Here is a 10,844-nt window from a genome sequence, read left to right on the forward strand (position 1 = left end):
AGTTGATTTAAGTATAAAGTTAAGTTCAACAATTTTATAAAACGCTACTTAAAATAATTAAAATATTTTATTTGCTTAAAAAAATCCGAAAATAAGCCATCTCATAAATAAAACAACTTTTTTTTTTTTTTTTTGTTTTTTTTTGTTTTGTTCTTTTATCTTTACAATGTTGTGATTCTATCTATATAACTGATACAAATTTACAATGTCTATAAATTTTATGATGGTAAGAGAAAAAATAAAATCTCACAACTTTATAGAATACAAAAAATATAACTGCAGGGTATCATTATTATTAAAAGAGCGCGGGAAACTTGCAGAAGACCAGATGGTCTTGTCATCAAGAAACCGCTTGTACTAGTAATATTTTTTGTATTTTTGTTTTTACATGTTTCTAGTTTCACAAAATATAATGGTAGTTCATTTTATATTGGATTCACATATAATAAAATGTAAGATAATAAATATTTTATAAATGCTAGATTTTGTACACATAAATATATGATTAGGCATAAATAAAGTTAATGATTAGGCATAAATAAAGTTAATGCTTAGGTATAAATAAAGTTAAAGTTATGATTAGGCATAAATAAAGTTAACAACTGAATTAAAATACCAATGTTTTCACATTATTCCACACTATTAAACAATTCTGACACTGAGAAGATTCCTCTTTTGCTCAAAATTTTGGGCAAAAGAGGAATCTTTTCAGTGCCGGAACCTGTTGTTCCATTCTCGTCAAAACATTTTATGATTCCAGGAAAATATTCATTTTTACAATTTATTACAATTTCAAATGCATTACCTGCTTTTCAAATTCAAATGCATAACCTGCTTGTTAATTGGTTTTAGCAAGTCATAAAATAAATGGTTTTTAAGAAGCTGGGTAGCTATTGATTCTGTTTTACTGGAACCATCGAGTGCTTTTTGAATTTTTCTCTTACACTTTCTGTTTGACTTTGAAGGTTGACTGGGACCTGGTTTTGGTTCATTATTATTTTGATTTGGAATCGATTTGTTTGAATCTAGTTCCATATCAAGTAACTCTAAATGAGAAAGACTTTTTCCTGCTGGTATGTTAACTAATTTCTTTTTTACTAACTTTGGTTTTGTCACAATTGAAGTTCTTGTCAATTTGAGGGCATGCAGTTGTCAATTTGAGAATTATCAATTTGAGAGCATCCAAAAATGACGAACTGATGGCTGACGCCTCAATTTTTTAATTAGAAATTCTATCAAGCAGTGGTTGCACATCACATAGGTAAATTCCACACTTTTGAAAACCACTTTGAAGATTTTTTTTAATGTTTGGTTCTAGAAAATCAAGGACTTGTTTTAGAAGTGACGGAAAGTACTGCTTAGGTAAGTAAATCTCAAATCTAACTGAGTCAATGGAAAACCAAAATCACTCATGGCTTCCCAGCAAACATGTCAGCGTTGAATCAACGTTGAAAACCGGTCGCAGCGTAGAAAAAGCGTTACAGTCACAAAAACAACGCGCTTTCAACGTTGAATCAATGTTTGTTATTGTATACTAAATCGCGGTAAATTTAAACGTTGAATAAGCGTTGAAATTGTAATGAAATTTAGCTTCTCAAAAAAAGACGTTTATTCAACGTGGAATCAACTTACGCAAAAAGCCATTTTAAAGACGATTCAAAATCTATGCTTCATCAACGTTAAAAATAAACCGCTTTTTAAACGTCACATTTTTAACGTTAAATAAGCGTATAAATATCAACTTATATTTGCTTCTCAAAAAACCGCGTTTATTCGACGTTGAATAAAAGTACGCAAATAATCACTGTAAAAACGTCGCAAAGTTGAAGGTTTGTCAACGTTAGACATTAGCTGCTTTTTCAACGTATTTAAGCTATTTATGAAACAACGCTTATTCAACGTTACATATACCAACGTTGAAAATGTGGTAGTTAAAAAACGTTGAAAAAGTGTTATTTTGCCAACGTTAATTAAACGTTGTTTTGACAACGTTGAGGAAGTGACACATTGAAAATTATTGTCTCATTAACTAGCCATTACAAATATAATTTGCCGTAAAGAAAAGGCAATGAAAACTTAATAAAATGCATGCAGATGGTATAAAAAAAATATTTTGATAAAGTTATGTTTTATAACTTCTTTTTATTGCGGCTAATTTAAAACTTTTAGATTTTGCATCAAATTGTATATAATATACATAAATCTCAGAGTATATTCGGTTTATTCAGGTTACTTTTGTTGATGATTTATTTATTTTAAAATGACCATTTTAATAAATTGCAAAGCTGTATTAGTTGTTATTTCTAAGTTAAAAATAGCACTTAATTTTAATAAGATTCAGATGTTTTAGGTAATATCAAAATTAATAAAACATAATAAGTCAGACTAAATTTAGTCTGTTCACAGACTAATTTTTTTATTTATTTGAAAAACTTTAAACACCTTACCCTAATTATCAAGCAAATATTCTGTATAAAATCCTCGACCAATAATGAAAGTATGTATTATTAAGTTTTTTTTATATAAAAACACGTTTGGATAAGAGACTTTATTTCCATTTTTTTGAAAAACTTCTAATTTTAATAGGAAAAGTATAAAGTCCTAATTATAGAGTTGGTGTTGTATATTTAATTCTAACATTTATTCTTTATCATATATTTTTATTTATTTTAATAATATGTATTTATGCATATATATATATGGGTAAATTTATGAATATATATAAAAGAAATATATACATTTTATTTATGTATATATAATGTTTATATTTCTAGTCCTAGTTTTAGTTCTAGTTATGTATATATAATGTTTATATTTCTAGTCCTAGTTTTAGAGTTGGTGTTGTATATATAATTCTAACATTTATTATTTATCACATACCTTTGATATGTATTTTTATTTATTTTAATATTATGTATTAATGCATGTAATTATGAATATATATATATATATATATATATATATATATATATATATATATATATATATATATATATATATATATATATATATATATATATATATATATATATATACACATCAGAAATATATACATTTTATATATACATATATATATATATGTATATATATACACACAATATATATATATATATATATATATTTATATATATATATATATATATATATATGTATATATATATATATATATATATATGTATATATATATATATATATATATATATGTATATATATATATATATATATATATATATATATATATATATATATATATATATATATATATATATATATGTATTTTTATATATATATATATATGTATATATAATATATACATATATATATATATACACATATAAACATATATATTTATATGTATATATACATATGTATATTTATACATGTATATATATATATATATATATATATATATATATATATATATATATATATATATATATATATATATATTTATACATACATATATTTATATATATGTATGTATATATAAATATATATATATATGTATATAATTATATATATTTATATATATATGTAAATAAAACAAATGATGCCTTTTTTTTAGATGATCTATTACAATGACTTCACAATCTTGGGCTTAAGGTGTTTATTTTAAAAACAGATTGAAGTAGAGGCAGTTGCTCTATGTTGTTGGGTAGGAGATGGTTGGTTATTTTTGTCAACTGGTGTTCATGCAATGAAAGCTGCCTATAATAGTTTTCCAATTGATTATTTATGGAACAAGCTTAGAGTTAAAAGAATTAAAGTTACTGGAGGTCATTAAATTTTACAGTACTCATTGCTATATTAATTTTTTTATATGAATAAAAAAACTGTTATAGTTTTATATTAATGGTGAAGTACTATATCAAATAAACTTCTATAATTAACGGTGAAGTACTATATCAAATAAGCATCTAATAAGTCTTATTTTTATTTTGGGATGAGTAAAATTTTGAATCTGTTTATTGTATTATGATTGCCTAGTTATATATAGTAATCTGTTTGCACTGGGTCTACATTTTAGTTTTTACATTTTTGTTTATATTTGTTTTACTAAATAATTATTTATAAGTATCTATTATTAGATAAAGAAGTAGGCGAAGGATTTAATTTTACGACTACAGAGGACTCCAAAAAAGAATGAAAGTAATTATGTTAGTGAATGATTGTGTTTCTCTTTGCATTTAACTTTTTATATGGTGAAGAATAAATAAAACTTAATATTAACTATTAGTCATATCTGATTTTAATAATACTGTTTAAATTTTTTTGACATGTGATAATTTGATTTTAGGTGTGAGTTTATTTAGTAAAGTTCCGGTGGATCAAAGATAGAGGAATGATATGGTTTTAACTGGTTTCCATCTTATGAACAAAGTACATTATATGATTTAAATTGATGGTTTATAGTTACAACTATTCAAGTAAGTTTAATTTAGTTAATTTATGTATGGAATTGTGACTATTTTTAATTGTAAAATTTGACTTCCATACAATGTATGTCTATATATATATATATATATATATATATATATATATATATATATATATAGATATATATATAGATATATAGAGATATATATATATATATATATATATATATATATATTTATGTATATACGTATATATATATTTATGTATATACGTATATATATATACGTATATACGTATATATATTTATGTATATACGTATATATATATATATGTATACATAGATATATATATAAATATAAATATATATATATATATCTATATATCTATATATATATATATATATATATATATATATATATATATGTATATATATATATATATATATATATGTATATATATATATATATATATATATATATATATATATATATATATATATATATATATATATATATATATATATATATATATATATATATATATATATATATATATATATATTTATATATATATATATATATATATATTTTATTTTTTTTTGAGGAACTGTTGTGTTGCTTTGCATGTGTGTTTAGGGTCGTTGTCATGGTGGAAAAAAAATTTGCGATCAATTTTTAAACGGATTGACATAAATTTTTTGAAAGTCAATCAACATACAACTTCCCTGTCATTATACATTCAACTTTCACCAGTCGTCCCACACTATTTGAATCAAAACATCCCCGAGCCATAGGCGAACCACCTCTATGCTAGACTGTTTTTGTAAGATTTCTATCTAAGAGTGCATCACAAGGTCTGCGCCAAACTCTTTGTCGTTTTTTAAGCGAAGTATTTGAAATTTATTCTTATCAGTCCATAACACTAAGTTCCACAATGCCTCACACTTGTTAATATGCAGTTTTGCAAATGCTAAAAGTTTTTCTTTGCTTATACAACTAATGAGGGGTTTACTTTTCTGGAGAAGGTTTATTTAAACCACCTAAATTATTAAACCACTTAAATTAAGTCTTCTCTGTACAGTTCGATAGGAAACATTTAATTTAAGATTTTCAACAATCTGCCTTTAGGTTATTGTTGAATTTTTTTTTTTATCAGTGCAATTAGGATATTGGTTATTGTTTTCTGATTTTCAGCAGAACCAGTTGTTTCAAACTTTATACACATCTTCCTAATACCACTTACTGATATTTGATATTTTTCATCACATTGCTTGTAGGTTAGGCCCTTTTTTGCGATCAAAAGTGACCCGAGATCTGATGTCCAATAAATAATTTTGATGATAAACCATTATTGTTATTTTAACTTTTTCTTAAAATAAATTCCAAAAAATATAGTTTAAAATGCTTATTGTTAATAACTTTAACAAAATATTTTTGATGTTAATACTTTTAAGTAAATAGTTATTGACAAAGGATTATATTTCATAATAAAAATGTAGATGTTTCTTTTGTCACATTTATTTTAGACAGAAAAACTTTGAGTTAGCAAAGTTCATTTAATAGTGTTACTTTTGCATTGAGTTAAAAAGAGTAATAAATGTTTTTTTTTTCTCTCTAGAATCAAATTTTAAAAAAAACTTGAAATTTTTGCAGTTATATAGATTCTGACGTAAATAATATTGTATGTATATATAAATATATATATATATATATATATATATATATATATATATATATATATATATATATATATATATATATATATATATATATACAAAATAATATAGTTTTGTATATATATATACAAAATTATATAATTTTGTATATACATACATATATATATATATATATATATATATATATATACAAAATTATATAATTTTGTATATATATATATATATATCTACAAAACTATATAATTTTGTACATATATATATATATATATATATATATATATATATATATATATATTTATGTATATACAAAATTATATAATTTTGTATATATATATACAAAACTATATAATTTTGTGTATATATATATATATATACAAAATTATATAATTTTGTATATATATATATATATATATATATATATATATATATATATATACACAAAATTATATAATTTTGTATATATATATATATATACAAAACTATATAATTTTGTGTATATATATATATATATATATATATATATATATACAAAATTATATATTTTTGTATATATATATATATATATACAAAATTATATAATTTTGTATATATATATATATATACAAAACTATATAATTTTGTGTATATATATATATATATATATACAAAATTATATATTTTTGTATATATATATATATATATATATATATATATACATATATATATATATATACATATATATATATATATACATATATATATATATATATATATATATATATATATAATATATATATATATATATATATATATATATATACACAGTGGCGGATCTAGCTTTTTGGGGGCCCAGGGCTTAAAAATAGCAAGGGGCCCTACACGAATAAAAAATTTTAATTGATTATGCGATTAATTGATTTTTGGTTCATTATTTAGATAAAATAAAAGACAATATTAAAGATTAATTGTTTTTATTATTATTATTCCTATTCACTAACAATCACAAATATCGTAAATATTTAAGCATAATAAATTCATAACAAAAACAAGTTATTTAATTCTAAGATTTTTAATGACGCAGTTTTCGAACCTTTATTAGGGCATATTCCTTTATAACCTCATCGTAGTTTAGTGACTTTGTAATTTTATGTTCTATGGATAGAAGCATTAAATCAGCCAATCTGTCATCACTCATTGTATTTCTTTGCTTATTTTTAATATAGCTCATTCTGGAAAATGATCTTTCTGCTTCACAATTGGTTAGAGGCATTGTAAGGAAAATTTTCATTACTGTGTACAAATTCCTGTGCTTTTCGAATAACATATCCAATTTCTTGACACTGGCTGTGCATTTTTAAGCCGTTTTTTAAATAGTTCTTCGGAAAAATATTGATTTTGTGTTTTTGAAATTCTGCACAAAACTGCATAATCACGTTTATGGAAACCCTTATTTTGAAAATATGTTGTATCTTTGGTTAAACAAAAATTAATGAAATCGCTATTTAATATATTCGGCCATGTGCCCAAATCACAAAAATTATCTTCGGAGGGCAGTTCAACGATGTATGGGGATGTTTGAATTTCTGATGATTCAAATATTGAAACATTTTGATCATTATTTTTATCTTTAATTTGAGCTGAAGATGTTTCGTCGATCTGGGATTGGATTGAAAAGAAGTTGGTTAATGTTTTACATTTTTCTATTGCGTCTGTTCTGCTAATTTTCTTTTTTGACACCCACTTTTATATTTACGACCCATCATCGTTAAACCTATATAGAAATAAAATTTATATAAATTTTATTTAATATGTTATAATTTTAATACCGAGCGAATGAAAAATAATCAGTAGAATTTGCACAAAAATAAACTTAATCATTCAAAGCTGAGTCACAGGTGCACTATTTTTACAAAAGCTAGCAAAGACACTTAATTTTTCAATACAAAAGCATTTGAACATCATCGTAGCGATAGCAATGCCAATACAATTTTTATTCTCTATTCTAAAAATTTAGTTTTCGTTCGCTTGAATTTTCACATACACTTACTTATGTTTGAAATAATTAATTATTTAACCACTTTTACATTTGATAAATGAATATTCACGATAATATGTAAAATTTCTCTTTTCATACAGGCCCCTTACTGGTCGGGGCCCCGGGCTTTAGCCCTATTAGCCCATATATAGATCCGCCACTGTATATATATATCTATATATATATATATATATATATATATATATATATATATATATATATATATATATATATATATATATATATATATATTATATATATATATATACAAAATTATTTTTGTATATATATATATATATATATATATATATATACATATGTATATATATATATATATATATATATATATATATGTATATATATATATATATATATATATATATATATATATATATATATATATATATATATATATATATATATATATATATTTATACAGTAAACTCCCGGTTATTCGAACCTTCAAGGGGTATAAGAATTTATTTCGAATAACCCGAAACTCAAATAACTGAATATGCTCTTTAAAATGACCTACTTTAAGTTTCTTTCAAATTTTAATAAAAGTAGAAAGTAAAAAAGAAAAAGACCCTTGGAATTTGGTGCTACTTCAGTTTTATCCTTGTAAAATAATAAATATTTTACAATTCATTGAAAATATAGTCCATTTTTTATTTATTTTTTGTTCCTTAAATGTGTTTTTTATCTTCAAGGGGAGCAAAAATTGTTTTGAATAACCGAAATTTTGAACAACTGCAGGTTCGAATAACTGCATTTCTGCATAACAGAATTTGCATGAGTTTGTTAAAGAAAATTCACAGGAAATAAAAATTGCTTCGAATAAGCAGAAAATTTTAATAAGAATTTTGAAAATGATATTTTGAATAACCGGGAGTTTACTGTATAATAAATAAATAAATTTGTATATATATATATATATATATATATATATATATATATATATATATATATATATATATATATATATATATATATATATATATATATATCATTTATATATATATATATCATTTATATATATATCTATAATTTATATATATATATCATTTATATATATATGTAATTTATTTATCTATATATTTTATATATAATAATAATAATCCATTTATTTAACCATAAAATATGAAAATTTACAATAATGTTTATAAACTCACATAAATAAGGTTAGGTGTCACTCATATAGTTAAAAACTAGTCAATGGAGTGATACCTGAACCTATAATTATAAATTATATATATAAATAGGTTATATATATATATATATGTATATATATATATGTATGTATATATATATATATATATATATATATATATATATATATATATATATATATATATATGTATATATATATATATATATATTTACTTTTTAAATTTAATAATAATTATACTAATTTAATAACATTTTTTTTTTTACATTTGCTTTCAGACTACTAATGGTACAAGTTTTGTTTTTTGATTTAGATTCTGTATCTCAATGATATCCTGGCCTATCGATACGATATCCTGTTAATTGTATTTTTATATATTGCATAAATATATATGCAAACACTCACACACATAAATTTTAAAGAAAATATTTATATTTTTATATATATATCTATAAATTGTATATGTTAAGCTTTTTTATATTTATCATTGTATATTACTGTTTGTATTAAAAATTGATTTTGGAAATATTGCGAGGGCAGAGTTCAAATTACAATTTAGTTTTTTTTTCCAATTCAATATATATTATAGCCACGTTTAATTACGTTTAATAATATTTTGCGATATTTTATACAGCGCTTTTAAGCGTTGATTCAACGTTATATTTCAACCTTTACTCGACGTCTTTGAGTCACGTTAAATCGACGTTTTACTAACAACGTTACAAATCCTTGCAAAATAGACTGCTTTAACAGCGTTTATGCAACGCTTTTTAGGTAACGTTTTTTCAACGCTAAGTTGCGACGTTTATTCAACGCTTTTTATGTAACGCTTTTTCAACGTTTAGTTGCGACGCTTTTGTAACGTCATTTAGTAACGTTTTTTCAACGTTACGCAATAACGTTTAATCAACGTCTATTAAACAACGTTACATATCTTTGCAAAATCGATTACTTTGTCAACGTTTCCGCAACATCTTTTGCGACCGGTTTTCAACGTTGATTCAACGTTGTCATGTTTGCTGGGTTCAATATATGAAGCAAACAACTCTTCTTCAAATTTTAAAAATATAGACTGTTTACCTGGTCTCATCAAATGTTTTTGGTTTAACTTATTAATTATTGTCTTTCTTGGTATATTAAACTGTTTAGCTGCTATACGTTGGCTTAGTGTTCCATTTTTTATTAAATCCAAACATAATTTTGGTGTTTCAATTGAATAATTTTTGTAACTACGAGCTCTTATCTTACTCTTCTAATACCTTACCATCCTTAAAAACAATTTGTATCTGTTAGCAAGATTTAAAACCATAAAATGCTTAAAAATATATAGTCTGAGGTTGCTTTTCACCACTTTCCTAGCCCCTTTTTGTTAAAACATGACGCACAAACTATTTTGAATAGCATTTTCATAAATAATAGTCTAATTTAGTTTTATTTTTTTTGCATAATTTAAACTACTGATAGTTTCTTCGCATAAAAAAACTAAACTTTTTCTAAGTTGATTAAGTTGAAGTTCTCGTGTAGAAACACGCCACTTTTAAAGGAGGAAAAAATCGGTAAAAAAAATGGCTTCCCGAAATATTAAAAAAACAACACTTAAGATGACAACA

The 10,844-nt window shown here is 22.4% G+C and overlaps 1 long non-coding RNA gene across 1 annotated transcript; it reads left to right on the forward strand.

The window, feature by feature from the left end:
* Positions 1-3,560: 3,560 nt before the first annotated feature.
* LOC136091592 (uncharacterized) lies at positions 3,561-9,775 on the forward strand. Its single transcript, XR_010644098.1, has 4 exons — positions 3,561-3,776; positions 4,089-4,157; positions 4,298-4,427; positions 9,548-9,775. It is a non-coding gene; the product is annotated as an uncharacterized LOC136091592 (long non-coding RNA).
* Positions 9,776-10,844: the final 1,069 nt, after the last annotated feature.

The sequence above is a fragment of the Hydra vulgaris genome, chromosome 15 (assembly GCF_038396675.1).
Source record: "Hydra vulgaris chromosome 15, alternate assembly HydraT2T_AEP".
Classification (NCBI taxonomy): Eukaryota; Metazoa; Cnidaria; class Hydrozoa; order Anthoathecata; family Hydridae; genus Hydra; species Hydra vulgaris.